The sequence below is a fragment of the Malurus melanocephalus genome, unplaced genomic scaffold (genome assembly GCF_030028575.1).
Source record: "Malurus melanocephalus ecotype Western Australia unplaced genomic scaffold, MMel_1.1 scaffold_80, whole genome shotgun sequence".
NCBI lineage: Eukaryota > Metazoa > Chordata > Aves > Passeriformes > Maluridae > Malurus > Malurus melanocephalus.
Window position 1 is genome coordinate 1,763,660 of NW_026623312.1, and position 13,878 is coordinate 1,777,537.

A 13,878-nucleotide genomic window follows, 5' to 3' on the forward strand; every position below is an offset into this window, starting at 1 on the left:
GAGCAACCAGATCTCAAACTGTTTAAATTTAAGCGGAGTAACTGAAGACAATTTCCAATTTGTCTGAACCACCACCACAGTGGTGCAGTCAGATTCCAAACAAATCAATGTTAAATTCTGCCAGCCTAATAGTGAGAAACTTCAATGGTAGCCACATAATCCTTCAATATAGTAACACTCCCCTAASGAAGTAAAGCCAATATTTCAGTTAGTCATGTTCCTGGATTCCAGCAGYAGCTCTAAAAAAAGTAGTTTCCATAGCCAATCTAGAATTCATTTGAAGATTGCAATGTGCCTGTGACACATGAAAGTGGCCACACCATGTCAGACCAAAGGTCACTGAAATCAAATGAGCAAGGAAGAACACAGCACACACAAAGCAACACTTTTGCAGGACGYTCTCCTACCCTTGTAACAACTGGTGCCTTGTGCTATATATTGCCATTGATTATAACCAATATCATGATTGATAATCTTAAAAGAATGATGGATCCACCCACATCAGCTGGAAGGTGTTGTTTCACAGTACCAGTGATGAGGTAGGCAACTAAAAGACCAGAAACCCGGAAAGCACACCTGGCCCTCAGTTAAACCCTGAACAGGAAAGCACAGCAYAGACCTGGCTTCTCTTACTCTTCACATGTTGTCTCCTACCTTGCTCCTAAATCTGCATGGGCTCCAAATCATATAGAACACAGAATGTCTTTTATTTTGCAAACACTTTCTACAAACATTAAGAATGTGTCAAAATTAGAAAAGAAAGAGGATTGGGATTCAGGAGACAAATCCTCAAAATCAAGAATTCTGTACTGCTCTAAATGCATTTTTACAGTAGATTATCAATTAGTTAGACAGTCCTTCTCAATTTCTCAATGTGAGGCTTACAGTAGTTGTACTCCATTAAAATAAAAAAATAATTTATTTGTAGCTCTCCATCCACACTTCAGATAAAAACTAGATGGTCAAACAATTGACATTTCTGTTAGTGTAGGATCTATTCCCGGAACGCACAAGACCCATGAAACACGAAACACATGCTTTACCTAATCATACACTCAGAAGATTATCTTTGTATGCATAGATACAATGTATGCAACATAAATTAGCAAAATGAATCCTTCCACAGAGCTTTTGCCAACAATAAATATCCTAAGTTAGCAAGTTAGTCTGATTTTTTTCAAAACTGAATTGAAATGCCAATGAAAATTAAGTCAAACCAGGACAATGATTTTTAGGAAAGCTTTTCTGCAAAGCATAACTTAGCTCACATACCTTAAAAGTTTTCCTCCCAAAATGTCCTTTAGTATAGTTTCCCTATGACAGCATCTACTTCCTCTGATTTTCACTTTCTGAAATATCCTTTTTTTTTTCTTTTCTGGGGACTCTGTGAAAGAAAAACATATCAAACTTTTTTTATTATTTTGGCATTTTCTAATATATTGCAAAACTCAGATAGTTGCCCTGCATTTTCAGATTATTACCAGAAGCCAGCTTTAAAAAAAAAAAAAAAAGCAACAGTTCAACTAAAAGAAAAGAGTAGACTTTTGAAATGACTGCAAGTAGTAGTATGCTATCACTTCTTACATGTATTTTTGAGTAAAGAAATAAACTCATCTTTACACATGATGTAAAAGAAGGTTTTKTAGAGTTCTTGGAATTTCTTATGACAAGTGTATTGTAGCTGAAAAATTAGACTATTTCATTTATTTCTGAACCTTGCCTCTGAWAAAACAAAAACCCATTAACAAGGAAAATGAAAGTAGAGAAGGCCAATGTTTATTACACGAAAGCCAAAGTTAGTAATGGTGTTTTCATATATGTGGAAAAGAACAAGTGGCAATATGAGAAAGGAGCCACTCACGACACCCATTTCTTATATGGTTCCAAGTACTCCAAAATCTAGAATAGCAAGACATCAGGAAGTTAGGATGACTAGCAGGACCAAAATTTCAAGTTGTAACTCTGGACTGCAATTTAGGTGAAGCAAACTAACGCAGAAGGTTTTTGAGTGTTTTCATTAAGGAAAAAAAAAGTATATAAAATATAAAATACGGTGAGGAACAAGCTTAAAATATAAAATACAGTGAGGAACTTCTTACAAGTGCAAGCTATACTGCACAAGCCATTTGTGGACCCATTGTAAGTATTCCCTTATGCTAAAATGTCCAGCTTTAGATGAGACATTCTGTAACCGTTTAGTTATCCTTACAAGAAAACGCACATAAAGCAAAACTGAAAGGAAAACACAGTGTGTAAAGGTGAAGAAAGCAAAACTATTTGCAAGTTCTCCATTATTTAAAACAAAACAAGGATCACCTACACATTTATAAAATCTTACAAAGGAATAGTCTTCGCTCATATTCAAGCAGGCACTACTCGGTACTCCTTTCTGATTACKTAGCGATGTTCAAGACACAAAGAACTGCCTAATATAAATATAAAACTTCTATTCTACATGACCAAAAATAGAAAAGACTAACTGATGTTAACATTCACTCGCTGCAAGTGAACAGCATATACAAAAGGAGAAAAAAAATGCAGGAGCTTATAAGCACTATAAACCTCCACACACTTCTAATGTACAGATACAAAATCATTTGTTTCAAGGCTGCAAAGCCCAAGGGAAAGGCTTCGCTTGCAAAAAACTACAAGCAGGAGCAAAACATTTTGGCTCAAATCTTCCCAACACAAACCAGGTGGAAGAACAAGACACAAGAACACAAATCCTAATTCACACTCAAATGGGACTCGTGCAAGTAGAACAAACACCACTATCAGCACCTGGGCACCTTCAAGTTTCAAGCAGATGTTAAGACTTGCATGTTGTAAAATGAAGCCCTTAATAAAATCCCATTTATCATATTGGAGCCACTTCAACACCGAAAATTTGTATCTTCTGGTCCCTAAACAAAAACAAGGAACACACCTTTCTTCTTTCTTTTTAAAAAAGTACTGCATCACATATTTTAGAGTGGAGAAGTTTGTTTGTCAGGACAAACATTAAATGCAAACCCAACTTTTCCTTAGAATTCCAAATACGACTGACTGTATACCCATGTGCACATTTTCATCTGCATACAGGTCATCAGTAGAACTTGAAGCTGGTAACCCAAGTCCAACTCTGGTCTAATTGCAGGCGCACAGTAGCTAGTGCATGGAAGCATAATAAAAGATTTCCAGTGAATTGTACAGCCATCTGTCAGATAGCAATAAAACCTCAAGAAATTCCCCCTGCTGTTTTTGAGCTCTAACATAGGAGAATCTGATAGTTAGAGACATCTTGCTACCTCAGTGCAATAATCCACTCTATCATGAAGATATAAAAGACAGATTTATAAGAAGATAGTATTTACTATTAATTTGATATTTTAATTGCTCCTCTGATGCTTCCTTTTTAGAGACTGCCTTATACGTCCTAAGTCTTGAGAGGATCTTACTAGGGATTGGCTTTGACTGTCTAGGTGGTAATTTCAGAAAATGACAGGTCATCTTGATTTTCTGCGTCTGTGCTTTATATAAAATTATAATCAATCAAAACTGACAGATCATTACAAAATCCGCAGAATCTCAGAACACTGAGCAGCAAGCAGAGAAAACAGCAGATGAAGTCACATGTCAATGAATGCAACATAATATACTGGTAGGAGATAATTAATACCATTACCACAAAAATTTGTAGTAGTCTCTGAACACACACCTTCAAAAACATCTGTTCACTTGCTTCAAGCGATCAGATTAGAAACCATCCAGAATATAAGACTATTTTTAAATGGGAAGGAAGAACATTATATGTTCTTACATTGCTGATACATTACTGGTATGCCTATATGTTCAAGTTCTTTTAGCTTATGAAAATCATAAAGCACCAGAATAGATACAGAGTATTGATCAAAGCATGCAGCAGCTTCCACAGAGAAAAAGTAAAGAGACTTTTAGCTCACAAAACAGGTAAGAATGACAGGTCTAAGACAGAACCACACCAGAAGAAGAAGTCAATAGCACAAAGTGATACGGTATGTCAGACGCCTGAAGTGTTTTCCAGAAGAACTTGAGAACATCACATTAAATTTTTTAGAAGTAGCTCTTACGTACTTCTTTGCCTCGTAAATAATTAAATGAGATAATTCAATGCCTAAAGATATTTCTGAGACCACAAAAAAAAGAAGTATGAATTTATTATAAAAATTCAATTAAAAAAACAGAGATCTGTAGCAAGGTTTCCATTTCAAGATATCTCTGAACTGTAAAAGCAGAACAGGAACTATTACACTATGTTTGTGCCAACAGCCCCTTCTTATCTGACAGCAGCAAGTACAGAGCTACATGGATTTCACTTGGTCATGTACAAACATCCTCAAACAGACGACTCTCATTCTCTTATCCCCACAGCTGTAGAAGACCATGCTTTTCACTAGCAACTCCTGCAGCTGTGATGTTAATAAAAACACATGCAAATAAGAAGCAGTGGGCTCCATAGAAGAATAGGATTTACACTTGTCAGCACTCAAAAAAAAAAAAAAAAGCAGATAAAAGCCAAAAAATAGCTTCCAAATTCCCTGCCTAGAATCACAAGACACAATTCTAATTTTTTCAGTCTTTCATTTTAAATCATTTTCTAGACCACTGCTGTCCTCTAAATACCCTTCAAATGGTGCACATCACACTTAAGAATTCAGAAGCTAAAACAGTGGGATACTGCATGACCAACCAGCTCTGAGAACAGAGAGATTAGTTCAAACTACTTTCAAGCTCCTTGCCTGAGTACGTACCCTCTTCCTAACAACACAATAATGTCTCCTTATTTGTTAATTATCCAAAAATTCATCTTCTTTTTCCATGGAATTTAATCTTCCCTTGTTTCTTGCCCCACCACACATCCGTTCTGTCCAGCTTACAGAGAGTCAGTAAGCTTTCCTTCTCGCTGACCCCTGCTTTGTTACAGATGACGTATCCCATTTGCCAACAATAATCTAAACAGCAATCTCATTCTTCACCACACCTTCAGCTGTCTGCTGCTTCCCATGGCCTGGTAACTTTCTCAGCATGCTCTTTATCATCTCAGGCCTTCTGTGAAAGAACAGGCAAAGTGTAGAGCAGACATCTGGTAGTGAACCATGCAGAAAGTGGTTTTTAGGTGCAGTTACTCACCAGTTACTCAACCAGTTTTACTTCCACCCTGTAGAAGTTCCTACCTCACTGTCACAGCAAGACTTCATTTAGCAAGACCGAATCTCACCAGGCAGAAAAACAAGAAGGTGAAGGCAGATACAGGTTAGGAAGAGAAGAGCTAGGCTAGCTGACACAAGTCACATCCTGTAACTATGCTTAAAGACTCAGGGCTGTTGTCTTACTAAATCTGAAAAAGTGAAAAAATAAGCCACCACCCCCACTTTGCTTTCAAAGAGTGCACACACCTAGTTCCTCGTTACCTTTTATGTGCTTAGAAGGAAAAAAAAGCTTTCCCTTCCTTCCTCTAATTTTCCAAGATTTACACTTTCCCTAAATTGAGTTCCAGGATGCAAGGAAATCCAAAGAAAAGCATGGCCTCTATAGAGAGCTCCTGACTAACGGATTTTCACTGAACTCTCATTTCTGCAGTGTTGGAACATGCATCTCCACACTAGAGCCTAAAAGAAAAATGGATTGARCAGGATAAGGCTACTACAAGTGATCATCATGTGGCAGGTACTGTGCATCTCCAGCCCTGTTAACAAATACTACCAGCTAAAGAAAAGAACTGGTCCAGAGTTACAAAGAAATACATAATGCTAAGATGTCCAAAGTTGGCCTCAAATCGAGAACACACAAGTGACTCAAACATGCTAAAGTGTRTATTATATAGTGTATTAAAGAAACTTCTGAGCAAAAAAAGAGCAACTAAAGAAAACTAAACTACTGCATTTTCAAGAGATTTCTTGTCTTAGACGATGAGCGAAAGTGAAAACAACTTCTACAAAAAGTTGTTTTTGTAAGAGTCAAGCAAGAGTCAACAGCAAAACACAAAGTAAGTGTAGCACCCATCTTGACTAAAGAGTTATTCTATGCACTTATTTTTTTTGCGGATTTCATTCAGAAACTTAGATTTCAATTAGATACCAAATACTCTATTCTGAAGGTAGGAAGCAGTCTTCTTTATTTCAAAAAACCCCAAACCACTCAAAGCAGTGTTTCGTATCTTGATATCCATCTGTCTTAACACACAGCAAGTCAGAATAAACACATACATAAAACCCACATGCAAACCCTCAGGCCTGAGGCTGCCTATGCAAGCACCTCTTCAGGRGAAACACGAGTGAAGAACACTCATGCTGAGGGTCTCTCATCAGTACTAAGCTACGCCTAAGACTCCTCCTTGGAAACATTTCAGGTCTCAAACTTCACCTGGCTGCTGCTACGGCACAGCTTAGAAATCCAGAAGTTTCTTCCAGTAGTACTGCATTAGATCTCAAGATTTAAGGAGAGCCTTAGAAAAAAATAAATTCACAAGATGTGAAATACTTTTAAAAGTCCAGAGGCATTCAATTTCTTCCTACAGCCTACTATCAGGCAGAATGTCTCACTTCAGACAAAACAACTAGGTAACAAATCTGGCTTTAGACTGTAATACATGACAATACTGGTCTCCTCAGGAGAAATATAGTCTAGTTCCMAGTATTTATTGCTCTTTGAATAGAAATTCAAAGAGCAATCAGGATGTTTCTTCTTCTTTCCTCCTTCATTAAACTAATTATATCCTTCTGGTTCATTAAACCCTCTACTTAGTTAACTCACTGTTCATTCAGTCTTCTCAAGGTCACTTATTTCCTTGGCATCACATTTAATGTAGTTTGATTACACAGTATTTTGGACAGAAAATACTGGCCACAAGGACCACAGGCCCATTAAAGAGTCCCGTCTCTTCCCAACTGCTGATACTCCAGGCTGTTACACTGCAGGAAATACAATATATCGTGTGGTTCAGTGAAAGGTGCTGCCTCGAGCCTTGGTTTGCTATTCCTGAACTGAATGATTGTTCCTTCCCATGCTCCACATCCTAAGATAAAGTGTTAACTCTCTTTATTAAATGGGATATAGTTACTCTCACCAGAAATGCAGATGACTAAACCATGCATTTGAACCTCCTTAAATGCTGTAAGTGTGTAGAAAATTTTAACACATACATTCTACAAATGCATATACACCAAAATGTATCTTCTAGTTCCAGTCAGTTTTATTTGGCTATCATCAGCCAAACACTCCTTCTGCAGGGTGTTATTCTCATTTGAAAATGTATAAATGGATTAAGCTTTAATTAATGGATGCTATAACAAACAGTTAAAAGTGGTTGAGGTTTAATCTTCCAGGTGTGCAGACAAGAAGTCCTGAAATGCATGTGCATGCTTGGACTCTTCATATGGAAACCATGTTATTTGCATACCTAAGATTCATCCTATCTCATCTTTATTGCAACAGATTATTATTTCATACCCWGTCTGTCATTCTGCCTCACAAAACTATTCTTTCCAGAAATAATACCAGGCAGCCTATATTTAATTTTGAAGGACAATATTCTTCATAACACAGCACTTTCACAGATATTCTTCAGCAACAAGTCAGGGATGACAATAATGTTGTATTATAGCAAGGGTTATTTAGATCCTTCAGAATTCTTGTCTTACTGTACTCTGAGAAAGCTGAAAGGAATTTGACCAACTGCATCTTTAAACCTGAAATCCCAACTTAATCTGAGAAAAAATCTGTAGAGGGACACAAGCTATGCCATTGCAATGGCCAAGTGTTAACAACCATCTGCTCAGTCAAAGCTTTGGAATGGCATACCCACACTGCTACTCCCTACATCCCCACTTAGGCTCCCCAAACCTGGTCGGGGTGACTTTGGTGATGAAATTCTAGAGCACAATAAATCACTGTCACAGCCCATCATAYGGACCTTTTTGCACAGGGTATGCACTGTATGCTTCCTGGAAACATGAAGCCTTTGGACACAAGGCATACAGGGACAGGACACCTCTGGAAGACTGTTCTGCAAAGGGCACAAATCTGCTGCAATGAGCTTCCACATTGTGGCTGAAGAAAACTCCCATCAGCTAGGGTAGATTTTCTTTCAGAGGGTACCAGCCAGCTCCAGAGAAGCAGAGTGAGAAGACATGCAAAACACCCTTCAGAAGACAGAAAACTAAGAGACCAYGGAGGAACACAAGAACAGGCTCAAACTGAGATTTTGACCTCAGTAAGAATGACATATATCATCTTCTCATATTAAAAAAAAAAAGTCRTTTGGACTAATCAGATTAACAGGATACCAATTAAAATTATTAAAACAGTAGYTTCAAATTTATTTAAAGTATTCATTGATGAGTGATTTTCCACTCTAGTTTCAACACTCACCTAATCCAAAAGGCAGAACTAGGTATTATGTAGCTCCCCTCTATCTTTGTTATTGACCTTTTACAACTGTTTGCTATTTCAGATGCACACTTTAACTGCTAACATCTTTGCTGTATTTGCCAAATTAGGTATTTCCTTTTATATGGTGAACTTCAGTTTATCAACCATATCAATTTCCATATCATGGAAATTTCAGAAAAGACATTCTCCTTGGGACGAAACACAACATTCAAATCACTGACATACAACAAATCTACAAAAAATCCCCAAGAGCATGCTTTTCTGATTCCATGGTTTCTATTTTTCAATCAGCAAAAAGCTGCTGCAAAGTTGCATGATATTCCTTAACACTGCAATTCTCACATTTTGCTGACTGTGTAAGTATTTTAAATGTAAGATTTTGACAGAACTTAAGCTGTCACATTTTTTAATTTGACAACTTTGCCTGACTGTACCCCTTAACTGAACTTCCTGAAACCTAGAATACAAATGTTGTGGGTTATAATTTTACACTAATGAACATTTCAAAGCAGAAACCACAACTAAGAAGTGAGATGCCACCGCAAAGACACAAAAAATAGAAAAAGAAAGCTTTAGCATAATTCTAAAAAGCTGTACTTGAGCAGACACAATAGCAGTACACTACAGTGTTCATATTTTAATAAAATCATACAATTAAACAGCAGATAGAACATGACTTAGGTATTCAAAATCAAGATTTATCCTATGATGCTACTCTTACTTGTTTACAAGTTTACCAAAGGTGAATTTTGAGATTTACTAGTGGAGCAGCTAACAATCTCCACCAGCTGAGCCTCTGTTAAAATGCTATTTGTCTGAGTATTAAAGCGCCAAATATTCAATAAAATAATTCCTTTCTACTTAAATAATCATTAAAACTGTCCTTTTAATGCTCTACCAAGAGACAAAGCAACTTATAGCTGTTGTTCTCAATTCAAACAGCAAACATTACCAATGAGATGACAAACCATGCAGGCTGCAATATGTTGTCAGTGTACGGTATAAGATGTTCCAAATTTTCTAAAGCAAAGAGCTAGGCATAAACAGAATTTGTGAAAAGCAGCAAAGCTGACAAACCGAGTACAAAATTAGGAGACTCACAAAATGAGGATAAAAACCCAAATTCCACCTCCTTTGGAATATGCACTATGTGATTGTGTAATTATTTTCAAAGCACTTTTCTCAAAAAATGCCCAACTCATTTATTAGAGAAGATGCAGTGCTCTGAGTATGATTCAGCACTCTTGTCAGAGGAGCTCATCTCCATGACTCTTATCACACTCATTGCCATAATTGTATGCCTTCAGTTTACCAAACAGGCAATTTCAGGGAACAAACAGCTCATGATTAATGCACTTTAACAGTACTCTGGATTTTACTTCTGCTTCTGGCAAAAAAGTGCTTACATAATATGCAACAATTCACAAACTTTTCAAAGGTTGCCACTATTCACAAGATAACTGATTTTTCATTAGGTCTTAATTACGGTAATTTAGTTTTACACTTAAGCTTAATTTCTTAATATCTTATCTCCTCATGGGATAAATCACTTACAGAATCACAGTATGAAAAAAAAAAGGTTGTGAGTCCTTTAAGATCAAGTAATGACAATTGCAAGACAGCTACTGTCTTCAACGAAGATTTGAATGCCAGGTGGAAAATTCCAAATATGAATTACAAATGATAAACCATATTATTAACAACAAACCTGATAAGCAATACTTATTAAGTATTTTCTTACTATCTCAGACCAAGAGAGGGTTGCAAATGGACTATGGTATTGCACAGGCAAAATTGTACAGCATACCTAAAGAACAGATTAATAATAGTATACATGATTGTTCTAATTCTCCCTCAACAGCTGAGAGTTTCATGTGATAGTCTTTAATAAAGAGCTACATCACAAGCAAGCTCTCATGGTACGCAATTAATGCTGCTACTGCATGCTCACCCTGTCAACAATCTGAGGGAATGGTTTGGTCTGAGGGGTAACTGACAGGAAATAACAGAAAACAACAGAAAATAAGAGCAGCCCTATCAGAAAGCCTAACAAAATACCCTTGTCGCTCAAGATGCAAGCCCACAACATAAACAAGACTATAAAGAGCCAACTAGCACACTTCAAAGATCAGTAATTCTGTCAAACCTGTACAGYGGGGCAGAAATCAGCCACTGAACTGCAGTGAAGTTATGAGTATAGAGAGTTGTCTCTGCAAACTGCTATGACACACATCTGAGTATTTTTGGCAGATTAGTAAGAAACCCAGATATGAAGAAGAAATTGCATGTGGTTAAAGCATCTGGCATTTTCTCTGACATGTAGAAGGCAGCAATGCAAGGGAGGCTGGCTACTACAGAGCAAACAGGAGTCTGAAATCCAAAGCAGAATGACATCACCAAGTACAGCTCACTCACTCAGATTAAAACCAGCATTAAACCCTAACTTACTTGGAATTTATTTTTATTATCATCAGGGAAACACACAGGAATGAAAAAACTCCCTATTACTTCACACTCAAAACCAAACTGAACTCTGCATTAAAACTTGCAGAAGCAAACAGAAAAGAATTACTATAATGGTCGCAAATACAACTTCCTTGCTGCAAGTTGACAGCAATCAAAGCCCTCCATCCAATGAAGCGGTCTCACAAGAGAAAAAAAATAATAATCCCAAACACACACACCAAAAAAAAAAAAAAAAAGCAATTTTAAAAGGACTCTTCCTGTTTTTTCAAGAATCCTCACCAAAACTTTCTATGTACTGTATGAGACCACACACATAGCTCTCAAAACCACGGGTAACTATCTTCTCTCAAACCCTGGAAACAAAGCTGTGAATTTCACTGATTCACTACTAAGAAAAAGTTTCCAAAACAAATCTCTGAAAAGAAATGCTACATTTACCTGACACAAATGTCAAACAGCAGAAACTTTCTACATATTTTCATGTACAGAATGGCATGGCAAACACTCAACTATTCCAAGACTATCTCAACTGCAGAATAAAGCTCTCCACTAGGTTTACAAATCCAYTTTTATGAGGCAAATACATCAATAATATAATTAGGCGAGTACTAAGTGGCAATTTTTCCTTAGAATAGGAGCACACATGCAGTTTACTTTCCTACTGGAATGAATTTAGGCTTTCCACTCGTCTTTTACTGCTTTGCTTCTCCTCCCCCCCAGCAAACAAATCTCTTTTCCTTTTCCTAGACCTACTTCCCACACACTGCAAAAAAACTCCTCCCTGTGAAGTGATGACCTCATGCTCCTAGCCCATCTCCTTGTATGGAGCAATTCCGGGCTTGCTGCCAGCTCTCTCCGCCTTCAGCCTGACATGACAAACACACCTTCCATCACCCTGCTTCCCAGCTGAGGGAATATCCAGGACAGGCTGCAAGGCGGGGAGCAGAATAGGCAGGGAGAGGTGGTTTCCCACGGACAAAGGACTAACCACCAGATGCCTGCCTCCACTCTCGCATCTAACATAACTTCGTACCACTAAAGCACCTCGACCCTCCATGGCAGGAACAATGCACTGAATGGAAATACATCCCATCTTCCCTAACTGCAGGGCAAACCCCCATAGCCGTAAGTTCCCCACTACGCTTTTAGTCACTAATATCTCTAATCTAGTAAAGCAAATGTCACCTCTTCCCCCTCGTAACAAAAAGATCTATCTCACCTTCGCATCGCTGAAGTTGTCCAGCCCCTTTGAATAAAGAAATCAGCATAACAACCCATGCCCACACTTCCACATTCTTWAATATTTTTTTGCTAGTTTCAGCTCTAACATCTTCAGAGGAACTGAAAATTTCTATTCTCTCTATTATTTATCACGTTCTCTGGCCTCTCTTTGCTTTCAAGTACCAGAATAATTTTTACATGAGCACTTTATAYGCTGGTAATCCAAATACCAACTTACAAAGGACCTTCCTTTGAAAGACTCGGTTGTGACATAAAGTTGTAATTGTAGAAAATGAGGAAAGGTGAAGGATAACTGAGCWTTTGCTCAGCTACTAAGTGGCCCGGTATATATGAGACTGGATATTCCTCTTCAAAGAAATAGCTCCAAAGCCCAACTTTCCTGGAGTTAAACTTCCACACAGGTATGTTCTAAAGCTGTAGCAGTACTGACAATTTCTGTCAACACATAAAAAAGGAATTTATAAAATAAGGGAACATACATTGGTCTCGCCCACAATAATCATTACACTAATTGAATCTACAATGTGTCTATACTTGGCAATTTGCTTTGACTGTGAGCAGACGATGTGTGAACGCCTCAACTCTTTTAAGACTCTTAAAGAGTTATTTATGTAATAAACTATATCAGCAATCTCGTTATGTATTATTTATCAGGTAAAATTAACTTATTTTAATACTCAGTAATGTTTTTTGTCATGGAGTTTCACGTATCACCCCTTTTTTTTCACATTGCAATTTTTTGACGGAATCTGCATTAGAATGCAGMAGATCGAACCAAAGCCACTTTGAGCGGTCTGTTTGAAAGCATGTAAAAGTTATTTCACCTACTCGAAAAGCAGTGATGCCCTCCTGCAAAGAGAAAATAAGCTGGCTTGTTTTAAAGGCTTATAAAACCCTTGGTGTTCACACAGGGTGTGTCACTTCAGGGGTGTACACTTATGTAAAGTCAAACCAAACAGAATTATATTCCAGCATGAAAAGGGATGTGTAAAACCCTTCATTGTAGCCCATTCTCACCAAATATTTGAGTATTCAGTACCCCTGTAGATACCAAAGTCCCAAACACAGAAAGCATTAAAAGGCACATGAAAAGTTCCAGGGCAACGGCACTGAGAAGGCCCCACCGTGCAGGCTCTAACTCWGATGCAGAAATTAAAACAGCCACTGTAGCGGACAGGACTGTCACAGCGAGACCGAGAAGGAAGGGAACTCAAAACCTCAAACCGACCCCCAGGGCTGCTGCGTTTATTGGGATGCGGGGGTGGTCACACATCGCAGCTCCCGGCGGTGGCCGGCGCGTCCTCCCGTTACTGCCCGGCCGGTGCACGGGAAGGTAACAGACACGCCGGGCATCGCCGAACAGCGGCCGACCCCCCCTCTGCCTCCCCCCGTGCCCCGGCCCTTAGCTCGGCGGCGGAGCCGGGGAGGGGGCAGGGGCGGGATCCGCGCCCGCCGCGCTGCTCCTGCTCCACCGGGGCGGAGCCGCCGCCGGGAGCGCGGCGCCTCTGACACCTCCCCGCGGGACGCCACCGGGACGCGACCGGATGCGGCCGCCGCCGCCGCCCCGCCGGAGCGAAGCGTGAGCGGCGCCGGTGCCCGCCCCGCCCGCAGGTAGAGCCGGTGCGGGGCGGGCCGGCCCGCCCTCCCCGCCGTGCCGCCTGGGGGTCCCGGCGCTCCCGGCGTCCCCGGAGGTCCCGGGAACGGCCGGACCCCTGCGAGGGCGCGGCGCCGGCAGGGGCGCGGGCGGCGCGCGCGGACCGT

General features: G+C 39.3%; 1 protein-coding gene across 2 annotated transcripts in view; it reads right to left on the bottom strand.

The window, feature by feature from the left end:
- FER (FER tyrosine kinase) overlaps positions 1 to 1,417 on the bottom strand; it is a 136,478-nt gene extending 135,061 nt beyond the window's left edge. Inside the window, exon 1 of one of the 2 annotated variants that reach the window (XM_057367529.1) lies at positions 1,273 to 1,417. The gene's annotated coding sequence lies outside the window, so the exon portion shown is untranslated. The remainder of the gene's footprint in view (positions 1 to 1,272) is intronic. The other variant, XM_057367528.1, reaches the window with a different exon arrangement.
- Between the last annotated feature and the right edge of the window lie 12,461 nt (positions 1,418 to 13,878).